Source organism: Bombina bombina, chromosome 4 (genome assembly GCF_027579735.1).
Source record: "Bombina bombina isolate aBomBom1 chromosome 4, aBomBom1.pri, whole genome shotgun sequence".
Taxonomy (NCBI): Eukaryota; Metazoa; Chordata; class Amphibia; order Anura; family Bombinatoridae; genus Bombina; species Bombina bombina.
The window spans coordinates 249,135,004-249,149,289 of NC_069502.1; the positions used below are offsets into that span (position 1 = coordinate 249,135,004).

Consider the following 14,286-nt stretch of genomic DNA (forward strand, 5'->3'; position numbering starts at 1 on the left):
GGGATCTTTCTAACGCCGGTATTTAGAGTCGTGGCTGAAGTGAGCGTTAGAAATCTAACGACAAAACTCCAGCCGCAGAAAAAAGTCAGTAGTTAAGAGCTTTCTGGGCTAACGCCGGTTTATAAAGCTCTTAACTACTGTGCTCTAAAGTACACTAACACCCATAAACTACCTATGTACCCCTAAACCGAGGTCCCCCCACATCGCCGTCACTCTATTAAAAATTTTGAACCCCTAATCTGCCGCTCCGTACACCGCCGCCACCTACATTATCCCTATGTACCCCTAATCTGCTGCCCCTAACATCGCCGGCCCCTATATTATATTTATTAACCCCTAATCTGCCACCCCCGCTATCGCTGACACCTGCATATTTTTTTTAATCCCTAATCTGCTGCCCCTAACACAGCCGACCCTTATATTATATTTATTAACCCCTAATCTGCCGCCCCCAAAGTCGCCTCCACCTACCTACAATAATTAACCCCTAATCTGCCGACCGGACCACACTGCTACTATAATAAATGTATTAACCCCTAAAGCTAAGTCTAACCCTAACACCCCCCTAACTTAAATATAATTTAAATCTAACGAAATAAATTAACTATTATTAAATAAATTATTCCTATTTAAAGCTAAATACTTACCTGTAAAATAAACCCTAATATAGCTACAATATAAATTATAATTATATTGTAGCTATTTTAGGATTAATATTTATTTTACAGGCAACTTTGTAATTATATTAACCAGGTACAATAGCTATTAAATAGTTAATAACTATTTAATAGTTACCTAGTTAAAATAATTACAAAATTACCTGTAAAATAAATCCTAACCTAAGTTACAATTAAACCTAACACTACACTATCAATAAATTAATTAAATACAATACCTACAAATAAATACAATTAAATAAACTAACTAAAGTACAAAAAATAAAAAAGAACTAAGTTACAAAAAATAAAAAAATATTTACAAACATTAGAAAAATATTACAACAATTTAAAACTAATTACACCTACTCTAAGCCCCCTAATAAAATAACAAAGCCCCCCAAAATAAAAAAATGCCCTACCCTATTCTAAATTAAAAAAGTTCAAAGCTCTTTTACCTTACCAGCCCTGAAAAGGGCCCTTTGCGGGGCATGCCCCAAAGAATTCAGCTCTTTTGCCTGTAAAAAAAACACATACAATACCCCCCCCAACATTACAACCCACCACCCACATACCCCTAATCTAATCTAACCCAAACCCCCCTTAAATAAACCTAACACTAAGCCCCTGAAGATCTTCCTACCTTATCTTCACCTCGCCGGGTATCACAGCGATCCGTCCTGGCTCCGATGTCTTCATCCAAGCGGGAGCTGAAGAGGTCCATGATCCGGCTGAAGTCTTCTATCAACGGCATCTTCAATCTTCTTTCTTCCGGATCCATGTTCATCCCGCCGACGCAGAACATCCATCTTCACCGACGACTTCCCGACGAATGACGGTTCCTTTAAGGGACGTCATCCAAGATGGCGTCCCTCGAATTCCGATTGGCTGATAGGATTCTATCAGCCAATCGGAATTAAGGTAGGAAAATTCTGATTGGCTGATGGAATCAGCCAATCAGAATCAAGTTCAATCCGATTGGCTGATCCAATCAGCCAATCAGATTGAGCTTGCATTCTATTGGCTGATCGGAACAGCCAATAGAATGCGAGGTCAATCTGATTGGCTGATCGGGATGAACATGGATCCGGAAGAAAGAAGATTGAAGATGCCGTTGATAGAAGGGGGGTTTGGGTTAGATTAGGGGTATGTGGGTGGTGGGTTGTAATGTTGGGGGGGGGTATTGTATGTGTTTTTTTTACAGGCAAAAGAGCTGAATTCTTTGGGGCATGCCCCGCAAAGGGCCCTTTTCAGGGCTGGTAAGGTAAAAGAGCTTTGAACTTTTTAAATTTAGAATAGGGTAGGGCTTTTTTTTATTTTGGGGGGCTTTGTTATTTTATTAGGGGGCTTAGAGTAGGTGTAATTAGTTTAAAATTGTTGTAATATTTTTCTAATGTTTGTAAATATTTTTTTATTTTTTGTAACTTAGTTCTTTTTTATTTTTTGTACTTTAGTTAGTTTATTTAATTGTATTTATTTGTATGTATTGTATTTAATTAATTTATTGATAGTGTAGTGTTAGGTTTAATTGTAGATAATTGTAGGTATTGTATTTAATTAATTTATTGATAGTGTAGTGTTAGGTTTAATTGTAACTTAGGTTAGGATTTATTTTACAGGTAATTTTGTAATTATTTTAACTAGGTAACTATTAAATAGTTATTAACTATTTAATAGCTATTGTACCTGGTTAAAATAATTACAAAGTTGCCTGTAAAATAAATATTAATCCTAAAATAGCTACAATATAATTATAATTTATATTGTAGCTATATTAGGGTTTATTTTACAGGTAAGTATTTAGCTTTAAATAGGAATCATTTATTTAATAAGAGTTAATTTATTTCGTTAGATTTAAATTATATTTAACTTAGGGGGGTGTTAGGCTTAGACTTAGCTTTAGGGGTTAATACATTTATTATAGTAGCGGTGAGATCCGGTCGGCAGATTAGGGGTTAATAATTGTAGGTAGGTGGAGGCGACGTTGGGGACGGCAGATTAGGGGTTAATAAATATAATATAGGGGTCGGCGGTGTTAGGGGCAGCAGATTAAGGGTACATAGGGATAATGTAGGTTGCGGCGGTGTACGGAGCGGCAGGTTAGGAGTTAATAAGTTTAGGTAAGGTAACGGCGACGTTGGGGGGGGCAGATTAAGGGTTAATAAATATAATATAGGTGTCGGCGTTGTTGTAGGCAGCAGATTAGGGGTACATAGGTATAATGTAGGTTGCGGCGGTGTACGGAGTGGCAGATTAGGGGTTAATAATAATATGCAGGGGTCAGCGATAGCGGGGGCGGCAGATTAGGGGTTAATAAGTGTAAGGTTAGGGGTGTTTAGACTCGGGGTTCATGTTAGGGTGTTAGGTGCAGACTTAGGAAGTGTTTTCCGATAGGAAACAATGTAGCTGCGTTAGGAGCTGAACGCTGCTTTTTTGCAGGTGTTAGTTTTTTTTTCAGCTCAAACAGCCCCATTGTTTCCTATGGGGGAATCGTGCACGAGCACGTTTTTGAAGCTGGCCGCGTCCGTAAGCAACGCTGGTATTGAGAGTTGCAGTGGCGGTAAATATGCTATACGCTCCCTTTTTGGAGCCTAACGCAGCCCTTCTGTGAACTCTAAATACCAGCGGTACTTAAAAGGTGCGGGAGAAAAAAAGCCAGCGTAGCTAACGCACCCCTTTGGCCGCAGAACTCTAAATCTAGCCGAGTGTAAGCCTAGATAACTGTGTTTAAAGGGATACAAAACCCACATTTTTATTTTTCATGATTCAGATAGAGCATGCAATTTTAAACAACGTTCTAATTTACTCCTATTGTTATTTTTCTTTGTTCCTTTGCTATCTTTATTTAAAAAGCAGATATGTAGAGCTTAGAAGTTGGCCCATTCTAGGTTCAGCACCCTGAATAGTGATTGCTTATTGGTAGCTACATTTAGCCACCAATAAGCAAGAGTAACCCAGGTTCTGAACCAAAAATGGGCCAACTTCTAAGCTTTACATATCTGCTTTTTAAATAAAGATAACAAGAGAACGAAGAAAAATTGATAATAGGAGTAAATTAGAAAGTTGCTTAAAATCGCATGCTCTATCTGAGTCATTAAAGAAAAAAATTGGGTTTAGTGTCCCTTTAACCCACACACTGGTGTTAAACACATCGGTAATGTCTTGCAGTTCTGAAGGAGGCCACTGGCTGTGATTAGAAGGCCAAACCACTACTGCTTCTTACTGCTTACTCTAAATGTGCTGCTCAGGCACTGTAAGACTTGCAACTAATAAGTGGGACTTAACCATTTAGCTGAGCACAATTGTGCGGATAAAACATATAGGCCTAGACTACAAGTGGAGTGTACAAATGGTACTATAACATGGCTCGAGCACAATCCACAGCGTTTCCATTTTCAAGCAGTAAGTGAAATGTTAGTGCTCCAGCAAAGCCTCATGTTCGCTAACATCTGGCTAACTGTTCTGGCTTTCACTTGATCCCTAACATGAGGTATCGCCAAGCCAAAGGTGTGCTAGTAAAACAAAAATTATTCTTCAAAAAGACATACTGTAATTTAGATAGATATATATTTTTTCATTACTAAAAGTGTTTCAACAGTGATTTAAAGGGGTATGGTACATGACAAGGTCAAAGTTGTGTATATAAATGTGTGTTTATTTGTATGTGTGTATGTACAGTGGGGAAAAAAGTATTTAGTCAGCCACCAATTGTGCAAGTTTTCCCTCTTAAGAAGATGAGAGAGGCCTGTAATTTTCATCATAGGTATACCTCAACTATGAGAGACAAAATGTGGAAACAAATCCAGACAATCACATTGTCTGATTTGGAAATAATTTATTTGCATATTATGGTGGAAAATAAGTATTTGGTCAATGTAAAAAGTTCATCTCAATACTTTGTTATATATCCTTTGTTGGCAATGACAGAGGTCAAACGTTTTCTGTAAGTCTTCACAAGGTTGTCACACACTGTTGCTGGTATGTTGTTGGCCCATTCCTGCATGTAGATCTCCTCTAGAGCAGTGATGTTTTGGGGCTGTCGCTGGGCAACACAGACTTTCAACTCCCTCCAAAGGTTTTCTATGGGGTTGAGATCTGGAGACTGGCTAGGCCACTCCAGGACCTTGAAATGCTTCTTACGAAGCCACTCCTTCGTTACCCGAGCGGTGTGTTTGGGATCATTGTCATGCTGAAAGACCCAGCCACATTTCATCTTCAATGCCCTTGCTGATGGAAGGAGGTTTGCACTCAAAATCTCACGATACATGGCCCCATTCATTCTTTCATGTACACGGATCAGTCGTCCTGTTCCCTTTGTAGAGAAACAGCCCCAAAGTTGTGTATGTATGTATGCTGTGGGTTATTAAAATGGGGGATTACAATATATATATATATATTCTGCAAGACAACTGGAGGGCAATTAAAATATAGATTCTTAATATGACTATTCGTTAAAACGTTGAATTAGTTTAAAAGATAATATATTGGAAAATATCTTTCCTTTAGAGAAGGGTGCACTAATCGGTACTCTCCTAGTACAGCTAAGAGTGATAGCACTGCAAGTGTTGTTACTGTGTTGATTTCAATTTGTAAAACAAAGCTGATAGCTAACGCTGAGCGATTGATCATAGTTACTTATAGACACAGTACTTGTTGGTGTCTAAAAAATGCATTAGCATATTTTCTCTCTCTAGTAATACATTCCAATAGCACACTAGCTACAGCATAATCTATTAATTCTTCTATATACTTAAACTGGAGGTGTGTTTTTAAGTGTGTGTGTGAGCAACAAGCAGATCTTTCCATTTTTCTGCTGCTCTTTTTAATTTGACAATTCAAAAAAAAGTTACATTTTAATGTATCACTACCCTAGTATTTACAGATAGTACATAAAAGCAAACCTTTTTCAAGCATACTCACTCAGTTCATTGTTAGATTAGGGGGTGTTTTTATTTTGGGGTGGCTTTTATGTTTTTTATAGGGGTATTAGATTAGGTTTAATTTTATTATTTTGGAAAATTTCATTTATTATTTTTTGAAATCTTAGATTTTATTTATTTTTCCTTAATTTTAGACTTTTTTTGTAATTTTAGTTAGTTTTTTTAGTAGTGTTAGGATTTTTTAATTTTGTAGTTTAAGCTTAGGTTTTATTTATTTCACAGGTAAGTTTTTATTTATTTGAAGGTAGTTTTATTGTAACTTTAATTTAAAGTTTAGGGGTTAATAGTTTTATTTAGTGTGTCGCGATGCGGGGGCGGCGGATTAGATGTTAATAGGTTTAATGTAGTGTTGGTGATGTGGGGGGGGGGTTGATGGTTTAGGGGTTAATAGGTTTATTTTAGTAGTCGCGATGTGGGGGGGGCGGCGGTTTAGGGGTTAAGAGGTTTATTTAGTTGGGGGCGGATTAGGGGTTAATAACTATTTAGTGTCAGCGATATCAGGGCAGCGGTTTAGGGGTTAATAGCTTTATTTAGTATCAGCAATGTCTGGGGAGCGGCGGATTAGGGGTATTTAGACTAGGGGGTTATGTTAGGGTTTTACATAACCTTCCTGTCTCCATAGACATCAATGGGGATTGCGTTATAGCGATCACCATTCCGCAATCGCAGGTGTTAGTTTTTTCCAATACTTTTCCAATACTTTTTCTCCATTGATGTCTATGGGGGAAAACGTGCATGAGCACGTTAAGTCAGGACTTGGCTTTTGTGCATTATGGAGCTAAACGCACCATAACGCACAGCACAAGAAGGTTTTTTTGTAACTTGTAATGGCAGCGCTATGGAAAGTGCGGTACCACTAAATTTTTAGCGTTTTTTACGCACCGGGTTTAGCGCCAAACTTGTAATTTAGGTGAATATTTCCCAGAGGCTTTCTGGTATTTGGGAGGTTAAAGAGCATGTGGGCATTAGCCTGCTGGCTCCAACCTGTGACAATCACGTAGGATTCAGTACAGTTGGGAGGTATTGCATCCCCAGGAATTTCCAATGTGGGGGGGGGCACAAGAAAAGGCCCAACCGTATTAACATTTAATATATAAAATATATATAGATAATAACAAATATATATATATCTACAACCCATAATATAACAGAGACACAGCCCATCAGCATTTTCCTGCCTTTTCCCAACCATGTAAAATCAGACAGTTAAGTTAGGGACATGAAACCCAAATGTTTTCTTCCATGATTCAGACAGAGCATTCAATTTTAAAAACATATTTCTAATTTACTTCTAATAACACATTTTCTTTGTTGTTTTTCTTTTGTTGAAAAGAGGGATATAAGCTCAGGAGTGTGCATGTGTCTGGAGCACTATATGGCAGAAGTTTTGCAAGAATGTTATCCATTTGCAAGAGCACTAGATGGCAGCACTATTTACTGCAATGTAGAACACAATGGGAATAAAGCAACTTTGATAATAAAACTAAATTGAAATCTTTTTTTAAATTGTATGCTCTGTTTACATCACATGCGCTACTGGTGGTGAAAAGATACATAATTAACCCCTTGAGTGCCAACGACGGCTCTGAGCCTTCGCAGAGTTTCCCACTCTGGTGCTAACGGCGGCTCAGAGCCGTCACTTGCACTCTCCCACCTTGTGGGAGATCTGGGGGCTCCCACCCGCTCCTACCCCGGCGATCGTGCCTGTAGAGTGACAGGCATCGCCGGGGCTTCCCGTTTTGCGTGGTGACGTCAAGCGCAATAACGTGATGACGTCACCGCGCAACTTTATTTATACTTAACAATGTTAAGTATAGGAGCAGGGGGCATGCTGCTTAGAAGCCTGTATCTCAAGCATCTAAGCAGCTACAGACCCCCAATACCCACCATTGGAAAGGTAATCCAGCTGTGTAAGTCTTGGGGGTCTGAAAAAAAATAAAAAAAAGTTAAAAAACAAACATCTAGATTAGGAGTTTTGCGTTATGAGCTGTGCGGTGCTAACGAGCAGTTTTCCCTCATCACTCGCTTACCTGCAGCGCTGGTATTACGAGTTTTCAGAAACCCGTCGTTAAAAGACAAGAAGTGAGCGTTGAGCAAAATTTTGCTCCAAATCTCACTTCAATACCATCGCTGCTTAAGTCAGCGGTGAGCTGGTGTAACGTGCTCGTGCACGATTTCTCCATAGGAATCAATGGGGAGAGCTGGCTGAAAAAAAGTTTTCTCTGTGAAAAAATCACAAAAAGACAAAGGCGCCTCCTGGTGTAATACAGTTGGTGAAAGAGATTTGTTAGGTTATCAAAAAGGTACTCACAAGTGGAGCAGCACCCAATTGTGCTAAATCAAACAGACTGGGATCTCACAGTGTCCCAGCTCACTGACACTGCAAGGAAACTGGTTTCTCCAACGTCTTGCCGGACTGATAGAGCTCAGACTCTCACAAAGAGTACTGGCTTATTTAAGTCAGTACTCTCATTGTATTAATAGAAGCCTGATTAAACAGACAGCAGTCTGAGAAACGCGTTGCTTGTTCTTTTAATATCTAGTGTCATGAGACACTGAGATTTTTATTTTATTAATAAAATTTGGTTTTATGTAAAACTCTTTGTGAGAGTCTGAGCTCTATCAGTCCGGCAAGACGTTGGAGAAACCAGTTTCCTTGCAGTGTCAGTGAGCTGGGACACTGTGAGATCCCAGTCTGTTTGATTTAGCACAATTGGGTGCTGCTCCACTTGTGAGTACCTTTTTGATAACCTAACAAATCTCTTTCACCAACTGTATTACACCAGGGGGCGCCTTTGTCTTTTTGTGATTTTTTTTCACGGACAAAACTTGCTCTTAGATCCTGATTTCCTTGACAAAGCAGCTGACTCCAGTCATCATCTGTGTTCCTGATCATTGATCATCCTGGTATTTGATCACATTCATCATTTGGGACTATTCCCACCCCAATTGGGACATTTACCATCTATATAACATTGCAGAAGAAGACAGCATTTCCAGATAAGAACCTTTCAGGAATTTCTTATTACTGTATTTGCTATTATTTGTGTTGTATCCTATGTTTCTCATAGTCCCATATTTATAAGAATTGTTTCTTTTTTGTTTACATTATTCCGTATAGTATATTTTATTATAGTTATTATATATAATATCTTGTTCTCTTCTCTCTTAGCCTATTTACATAGTAATCATATAGGGTCCTGTGCGCCCCCTAGTAGTAACACACCCTTAGTGTTACTGATTGTTTCTTTTGGCTGAAAAAAAGTCTAACACCTGCCAAAAAGCAGCGTAAAACTCCCTAACGCAGCCCCATTGATTCCTATGGGGAAATAACATTTATGTCTACACCTAACACCCTAACATGAACCCCGAGTCTAAACACCCCTAATCTTACACTTATTAACCCCTAATCTGCCGCCCCCGACACCTACATTATATTATTAACCCCTAATCTGCCGCTCCGGACACCGCTGCCACCTACATTATAGTTATGAACCCCTAATCTGCTGCCCCCAACATCGTCGACACCTACATTATGTTTATTAACCCCTAATCTGCCGCCCCCAATGTCGCCGCCACCTACCTACATTTATTAACCCCTAATCTGCCGCCCCCAACGTCGCCACCACTATACTAAATGTATTAACCCGTAAACCTAAGTCTAAGCCTAAACCTAACACCCCCTAACTTAAATAGAATTACAATAAATCTAAATAAAATTACTATAATTAACTACATTATTCCTATTTAAAACTAAATACTTACCTATAAAATAAACCCTAAGATAGCTACAATTTAACTAATAGTTATATTGTAGCTATCTTAGGGTTTATTTTTATTTTACAGGCAAGTTTGTATTTATTTTAACTAGGTAGAATAGTTATTAAATAGTTATTAACTATTTTATAACTACCTAGCTAAAATAAATACAAATTTACCTGTAAAATAAAACCTAACCTATGTTACAATGACACCTAACACTGCACTACAATTAAATAAATTACCTACATTAAATACAATTAAATAAATTAACTAAATTAAATACAATTACCTAAATTAAATTAAATTAGCTAAAGTACAAAAAAACCAAAACACTAAATTACAGAAAATAAAAAACTAATTACACCTAATCTAATAGCCCTATTAAAATAAAAAAAAACCTAGCCTAAACTACCAATAGCCCTTAAAAGGGCCTTTTGCGGGGCATTGCCCCAAAGTAATCAGCTCTTTTACCTGTAAAAAAAAAAATACAAAGAACCCCCCCAACAGTAAAACCCACCACCCACAAAACCAACCCCCCAAATAAAATACTAGCTAAAAAAAACTAAGCTCCCCATTGCCCTGAAAAGGGCATTTGGATGGGCATTGCCATTAAAAGGGCAGTTAGTTCTTTTGCCGCCCAAAGTCCCTAACCTACAAATAAAACCCACCCAATACACTCTTAAAAAAACCTAACACTAACCCCCTGAAGATCGACTTACCGGGAGACGTCTTCATCCAAGCCGGGCGAAGTGGTCCTCCAGACGGGCAGGTCTTCATCCAAGCCGGGCAGAAGTGGTCCTCCAGAAGGGCAGAAGTCTTCATCCAAGCTGGGCAGAAGTGGTCCTCCAGACGGGCAGAAGTCTTCATCCAGACAGAATCTTCTATCTTCATCCATCCGGCATGGAGCGGGTCCATCTTCAAGACATCCGACGCGGAGCATCCTCTTCATTCGACGGCTAACACAGAATGAAGGTACCTTTAAGTGACATCATGCAAGATGGCATCCCTTAGATTCCGATTGGCTGATAGAATTCTATCAGCCAATCGGAATTAAGGTAGAAAAAATCCTATTGACTAATGCAATCAGCCAATAGGATTGAAGTTCAATCCTATTGGCTGATGCAATCAGCCAATAGGATTGAGCTTGCATTCTATTGGCTGTTCCAATCAGCCAATAGAATGCGAGCTCAATCCTATTGGCTGATTGCATCAGCCAATAGAATTTTTCTAACTTAATTCCGGTTGGCTGATAGAATTCTATCAGCCAATCGGAATCTAATGGACGCCATCTTGGATGACATCACTTAAAGGTACCTTCATTCTGTGTTAGTCGTCGGATGAAGAGGATGCTCCGCGTTGGATGTCTTGAAGATGGACCCGCTCCACGCCAGATGGATGAAGATTGAAGATACCATCTGGATAAAGACTTCTGCCCGTCTGGAGGACCACTTCTGCCCGTCTTGGATGAAGACTTCTGCCCGTCTGGAGGACAACTTTGCCCGGCTTGGATGAAGACTTCTCCCGGCTTCATTGAGGACTTCGGCCCGGCTTGGATGAAGACTTCTCCCAGTAAGTCGATCTTCAGGGGGTTAGTGTTTTTTTTTTAAGGGTGTATTGGGTGGGTTTTATTTTTAGGTTAGGGACTTTGGGCAGCAAAAGAGTTAACTGCCCTTTTAAGGGCAATGCCCATCCAAATGCCCTATTCAGGGCAATGGGGAGCTTAGGTTTTTTAGATAGGTTTTTATTTGGGGGGTTGGTTGTGTGGATGGTGGGTTTTACCGTAATACCGGCGTTATGCAAGTCCCATTGAAAAAAGAGGATACGCAATTTACGTAAGTGGATTTGTGGTATTTCCAAGTCTGGCCAAAAAAGTTAGCGGTACACCTGTACCTGCAAGACTCGTAATACCAGTGGGCGTTAAAAAGCAGTGTTAGGACCTGCTAATGCTGCTTTTTAAGCCTAACGCACAACTCGTAATCTAGCCGAAATTGTTCAAAAAAATAAAAAAAACATTACAAAATCTTAGCACCCAGGTGGGAAAGTGCTTAGCACTCAAAGGGTTATAAGGACATTAAACCCAACATGTTTCTTTCATGATTCAGACAGAGAATACAATTTTAAACAACATTCCAACTTACTTCTATTATGTAATTTGTTTAATTCTGTAGATATCCTTTGTTAAATAAATAGCAATGCACATGGGTCAGCCAATCACATGAGGTATCTATGTGCAGCAACCAATCAGCAGCTACTGAGACTATCTAGATATTCTTTTCAGGAAAGAATATCAAGATAAGGAAGCAAATTAGATATTAGAAGTAAATTAGAAAGTTGTTTATAATTGTATTCTCTATCTGAATCATGAAAAAAATTGTGTTTAATGTCCCTTTAAGCTGCTTTAATAAAAAAAAAAAAATAAAGATACATAGAAATAGATGTCTCTAGCACTCACGATCAGCATGAGTGAGGAATATGTAAATATGTGTGCATGCAAATTATCTGTGTAAGCTTCTTACAGTAGTTACCACTCAAGCTTTGGTACCTTTTCAAGGAAGAATTTTTTAAAATAATAATCATACTGAAAATATACTTCTAATTACTTATGTAATACACTGTTTTGTTTTTCAAATTCCACTTTTATGCCTTTAAAGCTTTTGGAGACAATCATCAGAATAAATGATAATGGTTATATTTATCATCAACAACATACATTTCACACCATACAGTTATCTAAACTTCTGTATATATGTATTGTATGTATGTATTTGTACCATTGTTGGGTGCGTTTACACGAGTTGTGAGTAGTTATAACATATGTTTCATACACTGTACTACATACTAATTTAGAAAAACTATTTTTAACAAAACACATTTTAATACTGAAATATATGGAAACTTTTGTAGATAATTTCATTAGAGTAAATCCTAATTTAAAACAGAGCAAAGCAAACTTAATCCAGAACATTTCCTACCTGTTCTATAATTGTCTGTCTGTTCTCCCTCTTAACTCCCAAAATAATTCTGGCGATTGCTATATTTCATTAGCAACACCCCTTGCTGACATCACACCAGCCACATGACTGTGGGACAACAGTCTGTTTTTGTTAAAGACTGCTGGGATTTGTAGTTTATACATAGACTTTATACAATAATGCTGAAGAAACAAGCGCTCTATTGTTTGCGCAGAACATCTGCAAGTAAACTGTGCAAGGCTGGCGGGTTTTCTATCTATCTGACACTAGTAAACACTCTGAAAGGAAAGGAAAAATATTAAAAGGATAATAAAAGATACAAAAGAACAGTGCAGTGAAAGAGCAAAGAATAAAGAAACATTTTAACAATAAAAGGATATAAAGATCAAAATTAAAATGTGTATAAAAGTGTTTCAGTTTAAAATAGAAGCATTTTGTAATATACTTCCATAAGCAAAAAATGCTTCTAGCAAAAGTTATTATTGTTTCAGCAGCATATGCACATATGCTGTCTGTGACTAGAGGACAATGCCTGCTCAGAGAGCTAGCCATGGTATTTATTGCATCAGTGAAGACTTTGGCCTCTAGTTATCAAGCCGTCAACCGCAAATACGCTGGAATTCTGCAGCGTATTTGTGGCGAGGCTGATTCGCCTTAGTTATCAACCCCTACTGCCCGGCAAAAGTAGAATATAGTGACGTAAGCTTCGATCCACCGGACTCAGTCCGACACAGATCGATGCTTACGTCACTCCAGATGTTCCGAACGCAAGTTCGGCACAATCTGACTACTTTTGGTAGTTATCAAACTACTACCAGGTACGCTCGTCACTATTCCGGGCCAGCGTACCTGGATTTCAATCCGCCGCCCTGGAGGCAGCGGATCCCATAGGAATCAATGGGAGTCTGACCATAGCGAAAGCTCATGTTTGCTGCTGCCCGATATCCCATTGATTCCTATGGGAGATGTCTGCACCTAACACCCTAACATGTACCGCCGCCACCTATAATAAATTTATTAACCCCTATCCTGCCCCCCCCTGCACCGCGGCCACTATAATAAAATTATTAACCCCTAAACCTAAGTCTAACACTAACCCTAACACCCCCCTAACTTAAATATTAATTAAATAAATCTAAATAATATTACTCTTATTAACTAAATTAATCCTATTTAAAACTAAATACTTACCTATAAAATAAACCCTAATATAGCTACAATATAACTAATAATTACATTGTAACTATTTTAGGATTTATTTTTATTTTACAGGCAACTTTGTATATATTTTAACTAGGTACAATAGCTATTAAATATTTATTAACTATTTAATAGCTACCTAGTTAAAATAATTACAAAATTACCTGTAAAATAAATCCTAACCTAAGTTACAATTAAACCTAACACTACACTATCATTAAATTAATTAAATAAATTAGCTACAAATACCTACAATTAAATAAACTAAACTAAATTAAATTACAACCCCCCCCCACTAAATTACAGAAAATAAAAAAATATTACAAGAATTTTAAACTAATTACACCTAATCTAAGCCCCCTAATAAAATAAAAAAATTAAAAAAAATAAAAGTCCCTACCCTATTCTACATTACAAGGTAATCAGCTCTTTTACCAGCCCTTAAAAGGGCTTTTTGCGGGGCATGCCCCAAAGTAATCAGCTCTTTTGCCTGTAAAAAAAAATACAACCCCCCCCCCCCAACATTAAAACCCACCACCCACATACCCCTATGTCAGATATCCGTTTCCATTGTGTATATTCCTTTAAGGGGCGAGATTAACACTCAGCTATCCACTATTTAAACTTCCTTATTCCCTCACTCATTGCTTGGTATTTCCTGTTCAAGCTCCTATTACCTGAAACTGCTACATTATCGTGACCGGAGGGTTTCTTTGTCTCTCTCCTCCTCACCTTCTCTGCCGGAACTTTCTGGAT

The 14,286-nt window shown here is 38.1% G+C and overlaps 1 protein-coding gene across 3 annotated transcripts in view; it reads right to left on the bottom strand.

The window, feature by feature from the left end:
* Positions 1-12,418, bottom strand: part of PLEKHB2 (pleckstrin homology domain containing B2) — a 181,776-nt gene extending 169,358 nt beyond the window's left edge. For 2 of the 3 annotated variants that reach the window (XM_053709868.1, XM_053709870.1), the window contains exon 1: positions 12,331-12,384. The gene's annotated coding sequence lies outside the window, so the exon portion shown is untranslated. Of the gene's footprint in view, positions 1-12,330 lie in introns of all 3 variants that reach the window. The other variant, XM_053709871.1, reaches the window with a different exon arrangement.
* Positions 12,419-14,286: the final 1,868 nt, after the last annotated feature.